This window comes from Typopeltis vanoorti, chromosome 11, assembly GCF_054136105.1.
Source record: "Typopeltis vanoorti isolate ZY-2024b chromosome 11, IOZ_Tvanoo_1.0, whole genome shotgun sequence".
In the NCBI taxonomy this organism is placed as follows: domain Eukaryota; kingdom Metazoa; phylum Arthropoda; class Arachnida; order Uropygi; family Thelyphonidae; genus Typopeltis; species Typopeltis vanoorti.
In genome coordinates, this window is record NC_143559.1 from 80,261,340 (window position 1) to 80,276,764 (window position 15,425).

Below are 15,425 nucleotides of genomic sequence, written 5' to 3' on the forward strand. Positions count from 1 at the left end.
TCCTTCCATTCCCTGGGCACCTTTCCCATAGCCAGACTTTCATTGAAAAGCCAGGTCAAAGGAGGTGTCAGTTCTTTAGCACATTCTCTTAAAACTCATGGTGAAATACCATCCAGTCCCACAGCTTTACTGACATCCAGAGCACTCAACATCTGAAACACATTCTCCTCCTGCACCTCTAAACCTCGAACCTGCCCTATCTGTCTAGTATTAAAATTTACTCCTCCAGGATGAAATACCCCAATAAAGTTTTCATTGAACAATTCTACTATATCCTCTGCATAAGTCACTCCATTTCCATTTTTATCCCACAATGTCAATCTTCCACAGTCATTTCTCCTCCTACTGGCCACATAGCTAAAAAATTCCCTAGGATTGCAATTAAGTCAATTGAAACCAGACATTAAGAAGCTGTGTTTAGCTAAACAAGCACAACCTTCACACTGAAACAAGAATATGAGTTCTGTAATTAAAAATATGTTACATTTATAGCTTGTACTGATTGTAAGTTTATTTGAGAACTGGAGCACCATTATCAGGAATATGTGTTTGTCAAAATTTGTTTCTGTATTCACTCATTATTATTTTAATTTTCAAAAATTGCACATTTCACAGAACAATCCATTGAATAAATTCAAAGAGTATATGTTTCTCCAATAAAATATCTGAATAAAATAATAAATAACTGAATAAAACACTAGTATTGTAGAGAAATGCTTATTTTACCCCTGGGACCAACAAATCATGCTTTTCCAGAATAAATTTGCTTACTGGTACATCTAATATTCTCAATTAAATATAGTAGTACACAACTGAAAAAGGTTGAGAACCCTGGTTTATATGAATTACTTCTCTGTTATGTAAAATATTATTCAGTATGATAATTACTTTGCATTATTCAAATTATCTTCTGACACAAGAATTGTAATAATGGCAGATATGTGTGATGTGGAGTCCTCACTGTGAATCTTGGAATCAAGCATGCACATAGGTTGTAAAACATTTGTATTGGATTGCCTTTTGTAAGACGAAGGGTCATCGTTGTAAATAAGAAAAAGGAGAGATGGCAGGCGAAAGAGAGCAGTCATCATAGTTCATCATCATTGTTGAAAAGACACAAGCCGGCAGCAAAGTAAAGAAGTTAGTGAGAAAGTATAAAAGCTGTCATTGACAAGACGAAGAGAATCAGCGGGAAGAGTAAAAGAATGTCGGAGAACTTTCTTGAATCACTTTCCAAGGATAAGAATCTGTACAGCAAATATATGCTGAATTGATGCATGGATTATTATTATTATTACAATTGAGCATCCATGCAGTCAAAAGACTCATCATGGGAGGTCCTTCCTAGAAAACACAAATCTATCATACCACTCCTTGAACTCATTGACCATTTTTGCTCTCAACACTCTATCAATCCATGCATTCCATGGTTCAACCACCCTCCATGCAAAGAAACTACTCCTCACCCTCTTGCTCACAGCTTCCTTTCATAACTTCCAGGGATGCCACTTGTCCTTGTTCATTCCCCCTGTTCCACCAAGTGAAAGAACTCCCTAATGTCAACCCTGTAACTAGCTCTCAACAGTTTAAAAGTCTCAATCATATCACTTCTCCTTTTGTTTACCAAACTCTGCAGTCCACATTCTCTTAACCTGTCTTCATAACAAACATTGTACAGTACTAATGCCATGTTTGTTATCTGCTTCTGCATCCTTTCCACAGTTAATTTATCCCCTTCAAATCCTGGGAACCAAATTTGAGACCAATAGTCCAAGTGTGGTCTGATCAGAGCTTTATACAATGGAATGACAACTCTTTTATCTCTGCAGGTCAGCTTCCTTCTCAGAATTGCAGCAACCCTTTGAGTTACCTTCATCACCTTTGCAATATGTTTTTCAGGTTTCTATTGATCATCACACTGATATGTCTCCTCTACTTGCTCCAGTACAGCACCTCCAACTGAATATGCAGCCTCCCATCAATATATATCCCAAACTTCAAGACTTCACATTTTGCTGCATAAAACTAACACCCCATTCATATGCCTATCTGTCCAGTTTATTCAAATCTTCTTACAGGGCTGCCACATCTGCAATATTAATAATAATCCTTCCTAGCTTCACATCATCTGCAAACAACTGAATATCCCCCTGAAATCCACTGACAATGTCATTGATATAAAGGTTAAACAATACGTGTCCCAGTACTGAGCCCTGTGGGACCCCACTTATAACCTTTTGATTCCTTGATATTGTCCCACCATGCACAACTCTCTAATACCTATAGCTAGTCAATCCTCAATCCAGTTGACTAACCTGACATTTAAACCCATGTGCTGCAACTTAAATATCAGCTTAGCATGTGGCACCCTGTCAAATGCCTTTGCAAAATCCAAAAGGTTGGCAGTATGTGCCTTTCCCTCATCAACTGCTCTTGTCATGTTATTGTTGAAGGCAATCATATTACTAAAGCAAGAGCACCCATTAACAAATGCATATTGGCTCTCACAGATAACATTACCCTCATCTGTCCAACACTGTATATGGTCCCTCACTAATTTCTCCCAGATCTTAATAACTACAGATGAAACATAAACTGATCTATAATTTGAACTTCAAGTTTACTACTGCCTTTATACAATGCACTATCTTACCTTCCATCCATTCCTTAGATACCTTTCCCATAGCAAGACTTTCATTGAAAAGCCAGGTCAATGGAATTAGTTTTTTGCACATTTTCTCAAACCTGTGGCAAAATTCCATCCAATCCGACAGCTTTGTTGACATCCAGATTACTCAGTATTGGAAACACATTCTCCTCTTACACCTCTAAACCTGAAACCTGCCCTATCCCTCTAGTATTAAAACCTACTTCTCTAGGATGAAATACTCCAATGTTGGGCTTTTCAATGACATTGAAAAAGTCCAACAATGTCATTCTTCCACAATAATTTCTCTTCCTACTGGCCACATAGCTAAAAAAAATTCCATAGGATTTTCTTTGGACATTAGGGCCAATCTCTTCTCGTATTCCAGTTTTGTCTTCCTTACCATATTGGTCACTTTCCTGGCCTGAGTCTTATATTCTTCATGCATCTGCTCTCCACTCCTCTTTTTATCTCTTTCATAACCTCTTTTTCACCTGAAGTTCCTGTTTGATATTGTTTGTCATCCACTTTACACCAAATTGTGTCCTCTTCTTCACTCTGGAATACAGCTTATATTGCTGCTAACAAATATTTCTTTATAATTTCCTAAGTGCTGATGATATCTCACCCTTCCAATTTCTCCCTCCATGGAACTGCCCCAAGTTGATATCTATGATGATTATAATCACCACCTTGTAATTCCACATATATTCTCTTCTCTTTGATACTCCTACATGTCTATTCATCTTTCAAATCAAAACCACATGATCACTCTCTCTCCAACTGGAGGAAGAGATGCCACCTCAGTTATAATCAGCTCTTCTGATGCTATGACCAAATCCAAAACTCTTGAACCTTCTATTACAGGTTTCCTAAGACATATGTCCCTCGGGAATTCTAGAAATTCCATTCCCTTATTACTACATGCATTTTCCTCTTCCCAGCTTATACTGTTGTAGTTAAAATCTCCCATAACAGTCATTCTTCTTTCACTTCCCAAGATTAATCTAAATATCTCCTGCTCCCGACCCTCTGTGCTCCTTGGCTTGTAGCAACACCCCATTAAATATCCTGTCTTGCCCACCTCTACCTCACACCATATGCTTTCAAGACCATTAGTGTCACTGCCCTCCAAAACCTCCACTCTGAGAGGACATAAGTCATCACTTATCATAAGCAGTACTCCACCACTGCATTTTCCCTTTCTATCCTTTCGAAAAATGCTGTACCCTGCTACTTCTATGCTTGTTATTATATCATCTTCTGTCAACCATTTCTTAGAGATCCCAATAATCTTCCAACAGGCTGATGCTATCAGCGCCACCAATTTGTCTCCTTTATTCCGGATACTCCTGGCATTAGTATAAAGCATAAAATTGTCACTGTTTCTATATCTGTTCTTATCTCCCTCCTGACTCCAATGGACTCAGCATTATCCAATGTATTCCTCCTTTTCCCAAGCACCTATTCCCATAAGAGGCCAACCCTGCTACCATCCACTCTATTACTTCTAGTTTCCATGCATTGACACACCAACTCGTTCAGAGAACAGCAATCTCTTCAGATGCCTACATCCTTCCTCATTCAAATACAAATGGTCTCTTGCATACAGTTCCTTTCTGTCCTCAAATGCCCTCTACTTAAATGCATCTATGTATTCCAAGCCTCTCTCCTGACACATTCTGGCTATCATGCTATCCATTATTAATGCTCTTCTACTCAGTTCATCATTATTATACCTAGGCCATACACACACTATCTTCCCTCGCTGAGTTTTTTTCTGTACAACCTCAAGCATGAATCTCAGATCTCTTTCCACCTGATTTACACTGCCTCTCAAGTCATTCGTGCCCATCATCACAATTATCTCATCCACCCTTTCACCCCACTTAATTGCCATAGCCACACTTTCTATCGTTCCCCAGGCAAACGCACCTCTGGCATCCTATCTTGCACACCCTGGATCATCAAGTCTCCATACATCACACCTCTTACCACTCTGTTCCTTGATTGATTGCTCATCTGCATCCCTCACTCTCTCTCCTCTAACACTTATTCTCCACATTCCTTTACTTACCTGCTGTCTTGGCATCTCTCTCTATCCCTGGTTACAGCATCTCCCCCTTGCATTCTTCTCAATCCCTCTCTCCTATTGTTTCTATTCTCTCCTCTTCTATAATTCACATAACTCTCTCTCATTCCCTCTCTTCTACTGTTTCTATTCTCTCTCCTCTTCTATCATTCCCATAACTCTCTCACTCCTACTCTTATTCACCTTGCATTCATCTCTTCCATTCACTTAATGTCATCTTTCACACTTCTCAACTCATTCCTGAGACATTCGGCTTCCTCTTTCAGTTCACCCCCCTCTCTCTCTCTCTCTCTCTCTCTCTCTCTCTCTGCAAGCTACCCACGCTTGCTCGCCATTCATCCTCCCAATTAAGACTATCTCTGAAAACTTCACAATTATTTAAACTTTCCACACGCCCCACTCTTACCTTTTCATTTATAATTTGCTCATTATTCTCTCCTCTATCAAACTACGCATCTCTCTAGGTCGATATTCTCCTGCCTCTGATGCAACGCTGCTGAGGTCACTTATGGTAATCTCTAACTCGCAAAGTTCTTCCCATTTCCTGCATTTTTCACATATATATACTTCCCGATCTCTCACCTGCCACATACCCAACTGCCAGGATGCGTACATACCACAAGCACTGCATAATGCAAAATCCCGTAGTATGCTACGCAAAATGTATTCCTTAAATGGGGGAAGACTTGGTGACACACACCATTCGTAATTTGAGCTGTGGCTGCCACCATCATTTGCATTAAGTAGTGCAAAGTACTAGGAATTATTATAACTATATACTAAACGCTCTACTATCAGCTATACTTAACCAATGCTATACGTATAACTATACTTAACTATAAACTATACTATACAAAATAACGAAAATATACTAAATCACAAAAAACTTATCTTTTTCTTCTCTTCTATCACAAAACATGTCCGACTCTGACCTCGCCCTCTCGGTAAGAATAAGCCAAAAATAATAGCAAGTTTATGGTGGGGCTTAATCCTTAACCCTTATCTGTTCTACCAAAGATGAGCTTCCTCCTCTCTCTCAGTGCTTGGAGTATATAAAGTATGCTGTTCCTGCAAGCTGGCTTACTTCGGACAGACAGATAGATCAGCACCATCTGTTTAGAAGAACACAAATCATGCATCTGCAATCACGACCATGGTCAATCTGGCCTTGCAGACCATGTTTTGGATATAAACTACCATGCTCCACCATAATAAATTCAAAAAAGAAAGACTGTTTTTAGAATCTGCAAAGACACTCAGAAATTAACTGAATTTAAATAAATACAGTTGCCTAAAACTTCCCAAAATTTGGGAAACATTAATTATCAGAGGTCCCACTTTACATCCTAGGCCACCTACAAACACCCATAGCGGGCGCACCTCCTAGATAGAACTTTAGAGTCACCCATGTGTTTTACTTAGTATTGTGTTGTATTTGAGTGTGTGTTACAAGAGTTATTTGTAATCCCTGAAGATGTCTCAGTGACTGAGATGAAATATTGGAAGCATTAAAATTAGTTTTTAATCCTTTCCAAGTGCTGTAAATATTCCATTAAACCTCCAAAATGATGTCCTCCCAGCACTTAAGACTCAACAGAAATACTAGTAAAATGGATAAAGGAAGTAAATAAGAAAAAAACGAGAAATAGAACAAGTATACAAAGTTTATCTATTACAAGAAGAAAGCATTTGAATGTTATATTAATCGCAATTAACAGATTACCGAAAAGAAGTCCAAATCAGTGAAGATATAGAAGAAGAACGGAAAGATTTAATAAATATAATCCATAAAGCAGCCTCTGAAGTACTCAGAAAGAAAAGTAAAATATTCAAAAGAAAAACATTAAAAATCTGGAACACAGATATAGAAAATACAATAAAAGAAAAGCAAATGTCATACAAATTACTCCTTCAAAAACAAAGGAAGCAGAACAACCATACAAAAACAAAAGAAATATAGCTAAAACCATATTACAGAAAGCTAAGATTCTTGGGACAGATTTAGTAATGAAATTGAAGAAGACATACATGGAAGACAAGACATAACATACATAATCTTAAAGAAATTAAACAACAAAGAAAGAGATTCAGCACAAATCAACATAATACAAAAGAAACAATGGATAGAATATAAGAATTTATGGTATGATCCAAATTTAATTACAGAAAATAATAATGAAGAAATCAGTGCTGATATAGAACCAATAAAATTGGAAGAACTAAAAGAAGTAATAAAGGTAACAAAAAATAGAAAATCAACTGGATTAGATGGCATAAGTACAGAGTTTGAAAATATGACAGAGAATTTACTACTACTAATAATTATTATTATTATTCAGACCTCCATGGAGTCGAGAGACTCATCATGGGAGGTCCTTCCTAAGAAACACAAATACTATCATACCATTCCTTGAACTCATTGACTGTTCTTGCTCTCAACACTCTATTAGGCAATGCATTGCATGGTTTAACCATCCTCCATGCAAAGAAACTACTCTTCACCCTCTTGCTCACAGCCTCCTTTCACAACATAAAGGGATGGTCCCTTGTCATCATTCCTTCCCTCTGTTTCCAAGCAAAAGAACTCCCCTGTAACTGCCTCTCAACAGTGTAAAATTTTCAATCATATCACCTCTCCTTCTATCCACCAAACTCTGCAGTCCACATCACTTCAGTCGATCCTCATAACTAACATTGTACAGTCCTGAAACCATCTTTGTTATCTACCTCTGTACCCTTACCAGTTAATTTATCCCTTTCAAATCCTGGAGACCAAATCTGAGAACAGTAGTCAAAGTGTGGTCTGATCAGGGTCTTATACAACGGAATGATAACTCTGTTATCTCTGCAGGTCAGCATTCTTCTCATTATCGCAGCAATCCTCGGATGCTTTCCCCACCTTTGCAATATGCTCCCTGAATTTCAGTTTTAGATCAATCATCAACCCCCACCCCCAGATCTCTTGTCTCCACTACTTCCTTCAGTACAGCTCCTCCAATTGAGTAGGCAGCCTCCCATCGATGTATTCCAAACTTCAAGACTTTAAATTCTGCTGCATTAAACTGATATCCCCATTCATTTGCCCATCGGTCTAGTTTATTCAAATCTTCTTGCAGGGCTGCCACATCTGCACTATTACTAATAACTCTTCCCAACTTCACATCATCTGCAAACAACTGAATATCCCCTTACAATCCATTAACAATGTCATGGATATACAGGTTAAACAATACAGGTCCCAGTACTCAGTCCTGTGGAACCGCACTTGTAACCTTTTGCTTCCTTGAAACTGCCCCACCATACACAACTCTGATACCTATCAGACAGCCAATCCTGAATCCAGTTGACCAACCTGACATCCAGACCCATGTGCTGCAACTTAAATATCAGCTTATCATGTGGCACCCTGTCAAACACCTTTGCAAAATTCAAAAACATGGCAGTATATGCCTTTCCCACATCAACTGCTCTTGTCACTTTATTATAAAAGTCAATCATATTACTGAAGCAAGAGTACCCCTTAACAAATCCATGTTGATTCTCACAGATAACATTACCCTCATCTGTCCAATGCTGTATATAATCCCTCACTAATTTCTCCAAGACTTTAACAACTACTCATGATTGGCCTATAATTAGACACTTCCAGTCTGCTACCGCTCTTATGCAATGATAAATTTAGTTTGATCCTTTATCCAAGCGTGAGCAAACAAAGTTTGCACCTGAAAGTATCTTCAGGACTAGGGGTAAGGTGGTACAACACCAGGGAAATTCCTTGCAAAGATGGAGCAAGCTACCAACATTCCTATCTCAGTATCTCCCATAATGCAAAACACATCTCCTTGCGGATATGTCTAATGTTACGCATTAAGGGAAGGGCCACTACCCAGACTAGTTTCGACCTTTATTGAGGTCTCTTCAGTGGGAGCCAGGCCAAAGTGGAGATACCAGGCAGAAGCATTAGCAAGGTCATCTCTACCTATAGGAGTTGCCAAATGGTGTGCCACCCTTTTTTTAATAAATTACTCTGGATTTAGAGAAAGATGTTGAAAGTTTATTTTTCACTTGGTTAGAGTATAATAAATTTAGTTTAATCCTTTATCCAAGTGTGAGCAAACAAAGTTTGCGCCTGAAAGTATCTTCAGGACTGGGGTAAGGTGGTACACTTTCAGGCGCAAACTTTGTTTGCTCACACTTGGATAAAGGATTAAACTAAATTTATTATACTCTAACCAAGTGAAAAATAAACTTTCAACATCCTTCTCTAAATCCAGAGTAATTTATTAAAAAAAAGGGTGGCACACCACAACTCCACTTGGGCCTGGCTCCCACTGAAGAGACCTCAATAAAGATCGAAACTAGTCTGGGTAGTGGTCCTTCCCTTAATGCATAACATTAGACATATCTGCAAGGAGATGTGTTTTGCATTATGGGAGATACTGAGATAGGAGTGTTGGTAGCTTGCTCCACCTTTGCAAGGAGTTGCCTGGTGTTGTACCACTTTAACCCAGTCCTGAAGATGCTTTCAGGCACAAACTTTGTTTGCTCACACTTGGATAAAGGATTAAACTAAATTTATTATACTCTAACCAAGTGAAAAATAAACTTTCAACATCTTATGCAATGGTACTATCTTACCTTCCTTCCGTTTCCTTGGATACAATGGAACTGTCAGTTCTTTAGCACATTCTCTCAAAACCCATGGTAAAATACCATCCAGTCCCACAGCTTTATTGACTGATGTCAATAAAGCTGTGCGACTGGATGGTGTGTTCCAAACTCAGTATTTGGAACGCTCTTGCTCTTCTAAATCCCGAACCTTTCCTATCCCTCTAGTATTAAAACCTACTTCTCCAGGATGAAATACTCCAATAAAGTGTTCATTGAACAACTCCACTCTGTCCTCTGCATCAGTCACTCTATTCCCATTTTTATCCAACAGTGTCATTCTTCCACAATCATTTCTCCTCCTACTGGCCACATAACTAAAAAATTCCATAGGATTTTCTTTTGATCTAAGTGCTAATCTCTTCTAATATTCCAGTTTTGCCTTCCTTACCATACTAGTCACTCTCCTGATCTGAGTCTTATATTCTTCATGCATCTGCTGTCCACTCCTTTCCTTATATATCTTCCATAATCTTTTTTTCACTTACCGTTCTTGTTTGATATTGTTTGTCATCCACTTTACACCAAATTGTGTCTGCTTCTTCACTCGTGGAATACAGCTTACTATCTGCTAACAAATATTCCTTCACAATTTCCCAAGCACTAACAATATCCTGGCCTTCCAGTTCTGCTTCCATGGAACTGTCCCAAGCTGATATCTAAGACTATTACAATCACCCGCCTTATAATTCCACGTATGTTCCCTTTTCTTTGATACTCTTGCATATCCATTCACTGTCCAAGTCCATACCACATGATCCCTCTCTCTCTAACTTGGGGGAGAGATGTCATGTCAGTTATTATCAGCTCTTCTGATGCTATGACCAAATACAAAACTCTTGAACTTCTTGTTCCCTTTAGTACATGTTACCTAAGACATTTGTCCCTCGAAAATTCTGGAAATTCCATTCCCTTATTACTACATGCATTTTCTTCTTCCCAGTTTATACTGCTGTAGTTAAAATCTCCCATAACGATATATTTTGAAAAATTATGGAGACAACTACTGTGTTAGATCTAACACGGTAGTTGTCTCCATAATTTTTCAAAATGTATTCTGATCATCTTGTAAACATGAAGAAAGGACTCCCATAACAATAATCATTCTTCTTGCACTTGCCAAGCTCAACTGCCTAAACATCTCCTGCTCCCCACCCTCTGTGCTCCTTGGCTTGTAGCAGCATCCCACTAAATATGCTGTCTTGCCGACCTCTACCTCACACCATATGCTTTCAAAACCATCAGTGTTGCTGCCTTCCAAATCTCCTCTTAGCAGGCATAAGTCATCACTTATCATAAGCAGTACTCCACCACCATGTTTTCCCTTTTCCTGCCGAAAAATGCTGTACCCTGCTACTTCTATTCCTGTATATCATCTTCTATCAACCACGTCTCAGAGATCCCAGTAATCTTTGGCCTGATGCTATCAGTGCCACCAATTCATCTCCTTTATTCTGGACACTCCTGGCATTAGTATAAAGCATAAAAATGTCACTGCTTCTATACCTATAATCCCCTTCAGACCCTACTGGACTCAGTGTTACCTGATATTGTCCCCATTCCCACAAGAGTCCACCCCTGCTACTTCCACCCTGGGATTTCTAGTTTCCCTGCATTGACAGACCAACTCATTCAGAAAACAGCAATCTTTCCAGATGCCTATGTCCTTCCTCATTCAAATGCAAGTGGTCTCTCGCATACAGTTCCTTTCTGTCCTCAAATGCCCTCCAAGCATCCATATATTCCAATCCTGTCTTCTGACACATTCTGGCTATTATGCTATTCATTATTACTGCTCTTCTGTTCAGCTTGTCACCATCACATCTGGGCAACACACACACGCGCACGCACACACACTCTCTCTCTCTCTTTCCTGTCTGTGTTTTCTTTTGTACAACCACAAATAAGAATCTCAGATCTGTTCCTCTCAAGTCATTCGTGCCAACCATCAAAATCATTTCATTCACGCCACTTAATTGCCATAGCCACACTCTCTATCATTCCCCCAGGCAAACACTGCTTTGGCATCCTATGTTGCACACCATGGATCATTGAGTCTCCATACATCACAACTCTTACCAATCTTTTCCTTGATTGCTCACCTGCATCCCTCACTCTCTTGCTGGCTTTTCACTAAGCAGCACTCTAGCACCCTGCATGCATGTTTACATTTTCTCTTACTTTTGGAATGGAATATTTCCCTCAGCCATATGGCTGGTGGGGGTAGCTATATGCTGCCATACTAGGGAAATGATTATGAGCAAGGTGGTTTCCCATTGCCTTCCTTGCTGTACTATATCCTATGAATGTAGCCTGTATGTTCATGGGGTCAGTTTGCCTGCTTGCAGGATGAAAAACCCCAGATAAACTGGTGGGAAAAACCTTGCTGTCCATGCTCAAGACCGGCTAACCTGGCTATGGCTGAGGAAGATCCTTAAGCTCTTCACGTCATCAACGGGAATCGAACCTAGAACCCCAGGCATATATGGTTGCAAAGCGCATAGCCACTAGGCTAACCGCGCGAACCCCTTACTTTTATCCTGCTTAAATTTAGTACCACTTCTAACTTGAAACTAATAACATGTTTTCCTGATTAGTTACAGAGGTCTTTTCTTGGTATACTGTTTAGCTTACATGTTAATCATTTAAAAGTTGGGGATTTTGCGGCTGCTGGTGTGATAGAGATGCATATCAAAATTGAGGTACATGAACATGGAGTGTTCAGAGTATTGAAAACTATCAATGTGAATACAACAGTGGGACTGGATGGCATATCTGCCTGTGTACTACATGAATGTGCAAGAGAACTGTCATTACTTCTGATGAAGTGGTTCATTCTAAGTCACAACTCTAGCAAGATTTCAGGGGAGTGGAGAAAGGTAAGATAATCTCATTGCATAAAGGTGGCTTTATGCAAAGTTAATGAAGATCGAGAGGATAAATTGAGTAAGGATTAACTAGATGAGTAGCAATATGAAGCAGGAGCTGCAAAAAAAGAAAACATTACATAAGGAATATAAACAACAAGGTGATCAGCATTCCCATGAGCAATAATGCTGGCCTGGTTGACTGAGTGGTTAGTGCATCTGCTCTCCAGCCAAATGGTCGTGGGTTCAAATCCCACTGTGGGCATGGATGTTTGTGATTGCCAACATACTAGTGGTGATATTGGGTGGCAGATGACGTTGGTGTAGTTGTGATTCATAGTCGTTAGTGGATTGAGTGGTGGAGACAGAGCTGTAGGATAGGTGTCCCCCCCCCCTGATGAGTTTTTGGACTCCTTGGAGGTGTCATGCAATAATAATAATAATATAAAACACAAGCAAGAAGGGTAACTAGTATGGTAAAGAAAGATATATCAGATTTTGAGAAAAAAATTAGTTAAGAGACTAAAGTAAATCCAAAAGAGTTGTTTTTTGCTCTGTAGCAATTAAGAGAAAGAATGATTATAGAAAGATAACATTACTCACTGCTGATGATAGGAAAGTGACAGAAGAAGAAGAAATAGTTCATTTACCAAGTGATCACTTTGCAAAGGTATATCATCCAAGTGGTGACTTTGCAGTTACTGAGGTGACAGAGACTGATGTGAAAAATATCAATGTGAATACAGCAATGGACCTGGCCAGTATGTCAGCTCGTGTGATATAAGAATGTGTAAGAAACTGGCAGTGCCTCTGACGAAGATGTTTAATCTAAATCTCGGCTCTGGCAAGGGTTCAAGGGAGTGGAAAGAGGGTAAGATAGTTCCATTACATAAAGGTGGTTCCAAGACAGAAAGCAGAAGTAAATTACAGACCAGTTAATATCTTTGGAGTAGTGGTTAAATTATTGGAAAAGTTGTTTAAAAGTAAAATTCAGAGGGTAGCATTGCTTTGTAAAAGGTAGATCCTGCCTTTTACATTTATTCAAGAAGGTGATAGCATTTATTCATTTATAAAAGAAGGTGAAAGTAGAATTGGATAAAGGAAATGGCTACACCATGATACTGCTGGACTTTGCAAAGGCATTTGACAGAATACCACATAGGAAACTTTTACATAAGTTGGAGCAAATGGGAATGGATACGAGACTGATGGCATAGATGGGGGAGGGTGGCTGATTGGCAGACTTCAGAAGTTGTATGGTGGAGTGGAATCAAGGTGAATGAAGGCGGCTAGTGGAGTGCCCCAGAGTTTGGTACTAGGACCGCTACTCTCTTTAATTTTTACGTTGATGATACAGTGGAAGATTGAAGGGTAATATTCAATTGATTGCTGATGATGCAAAACTAGGAAGGCAATAGTTGATAAAGGTGATGTAGATATCTTACAGGATGATTTAAATAAATTGGTAGTGTAGGCAAAGGACAATGGTTATCAATTCAGTGTTGTAAAATGTAAGGTAATGCACTTCAGGATGAAAAGATTATATACTTAAAATTACATAAACACCTTGGTAGCATAATTGGAAGAACGACGGTACGTTGTACCCTTCAATCAGAAAAGGCCCAAGTTTGATTCCCATCATGACATGAGAAATCTTTATATGGACTTTTTCAATTGAAGATAAGTTAGCCAACCTCATATGGAAGTAGCATGGTTTTTCTCTTGGAAACTCAGGTTTTTCATCCTGCATATAGACAAATTGGCCCTTCAGAACACACACAATTTGCAGACAAAAAATACTAGTTGTGATGGTGGGCAGTAGATGGCATTGATGTATATGATTAGTAGTAGAGGTTAGGTGTAGTGGTAGAGATGGAGTGTTGTACAGTAGGTTTACTCCAGTAATGAGTCTTCGGACTCCTTGGAGGTGTCACGAATAATAATAATAATACTTCATATCATACTGATGGTACTAATTTATGGGAAATTGATGAAGTTAGGGATCTAAGGGTGATGGTGGATAGAGATTTGAAATTCAGAGGACATATTGCAAGAGTTGGCAGATTACTTGGATGCTGAAGAATACATTAACAAGTATATATAAAGAGGAAAAGAGGGATAATAAACTCTATAAGGCTATGATTTGACCATATGTTGACTGCTGTGCACAGATTTGATCACCTGTATTTCTTGAGGATCAGGAAATGTTGGAGAGAATTCATAGACAAGTGACCAAGCTGGTGACAGGTCTGTGGAATGTCCCCTATGAGGATAGATTTTGAGTATGTGTGTGTGTGGTGGGGAGTTTGCAGAGTTCAGCTTACAGGCAGAGGAGAGGCAATATGATAGAGACTTATGTTACTGAAGGGAGTCTATAAGATTCACACAAAAGAAATATTTCAATACATGGGGGAGTAGGGGGAAAACAAGGGGTCACACTTGGAAGTTGTCTAAGAGTGATTAGTAAGGATGTGCAGACCATGTTCTTTACTTTGAGAGTGGTGAATGAGTGGAATAAATTGCCTGAGGTGGTTGTGAGTGCCCCAGCAGTGAATAGGTTTAAGATGAATGATTGGTATTGTAATAATGAACAGAGTGGGTCTCCCACAATGAATCTTTTGACTCCATGGAGTGCCCATATAAATAATAATAATATTCTTTAGTAGGACACATGAAGAACACACTAAATGAACAGAGTAAACTAACTAACTTATTCATTATTCTTTAGAACAACTTCTTTTAGAATTTTGGATTTTGGTATAATTCAAGGGGAGGGGGGGAATACTGTTAATGTTTTGTTTTAGATCTCATTTTTCACATTGCACATTTTTTATTGTCAATCTCAGATGATTGGCAGAAAAATTGCATAGACTGATTAAAATACTTTTTTTATATTTTTTTATTCATATTAAAAACATGTCAGTGTATATTATGTCATTCCTTATGAAACAACTGAAACTCTGAATATAGCATTTTTTTAAAAAAATATTTTATTGTAGATCTTTACTTTTACCTTCATCTTAATGTGTTAGATTTAACATCCTGTCTTGACCGAATAAATTGGCTTTGTATAAACTTTATTTTTCCTCCAATAGGACAGTTACTTCTAGTTGGATAGTTTTTATGTCAATAGAAATCATTATCAGTTGCA

The 15,425-nt window shown here is 38.7% G+C and overlaps 1 protein-coding gene across 2 annotated transcripts in view; it reads left to right on the forward strand.

The window, feature by feature from the left end:
• LOC150101779 (dipeptidyl peptidase 4-like) overlaps window positions 1-15,425 on the forward strand; it is a 576,437-nt gene that overhangs the window by 313,703 nt on the left and 247,309 nt on the right. The gene's annotated exons all lie outside the window — the stretch shown is intronic.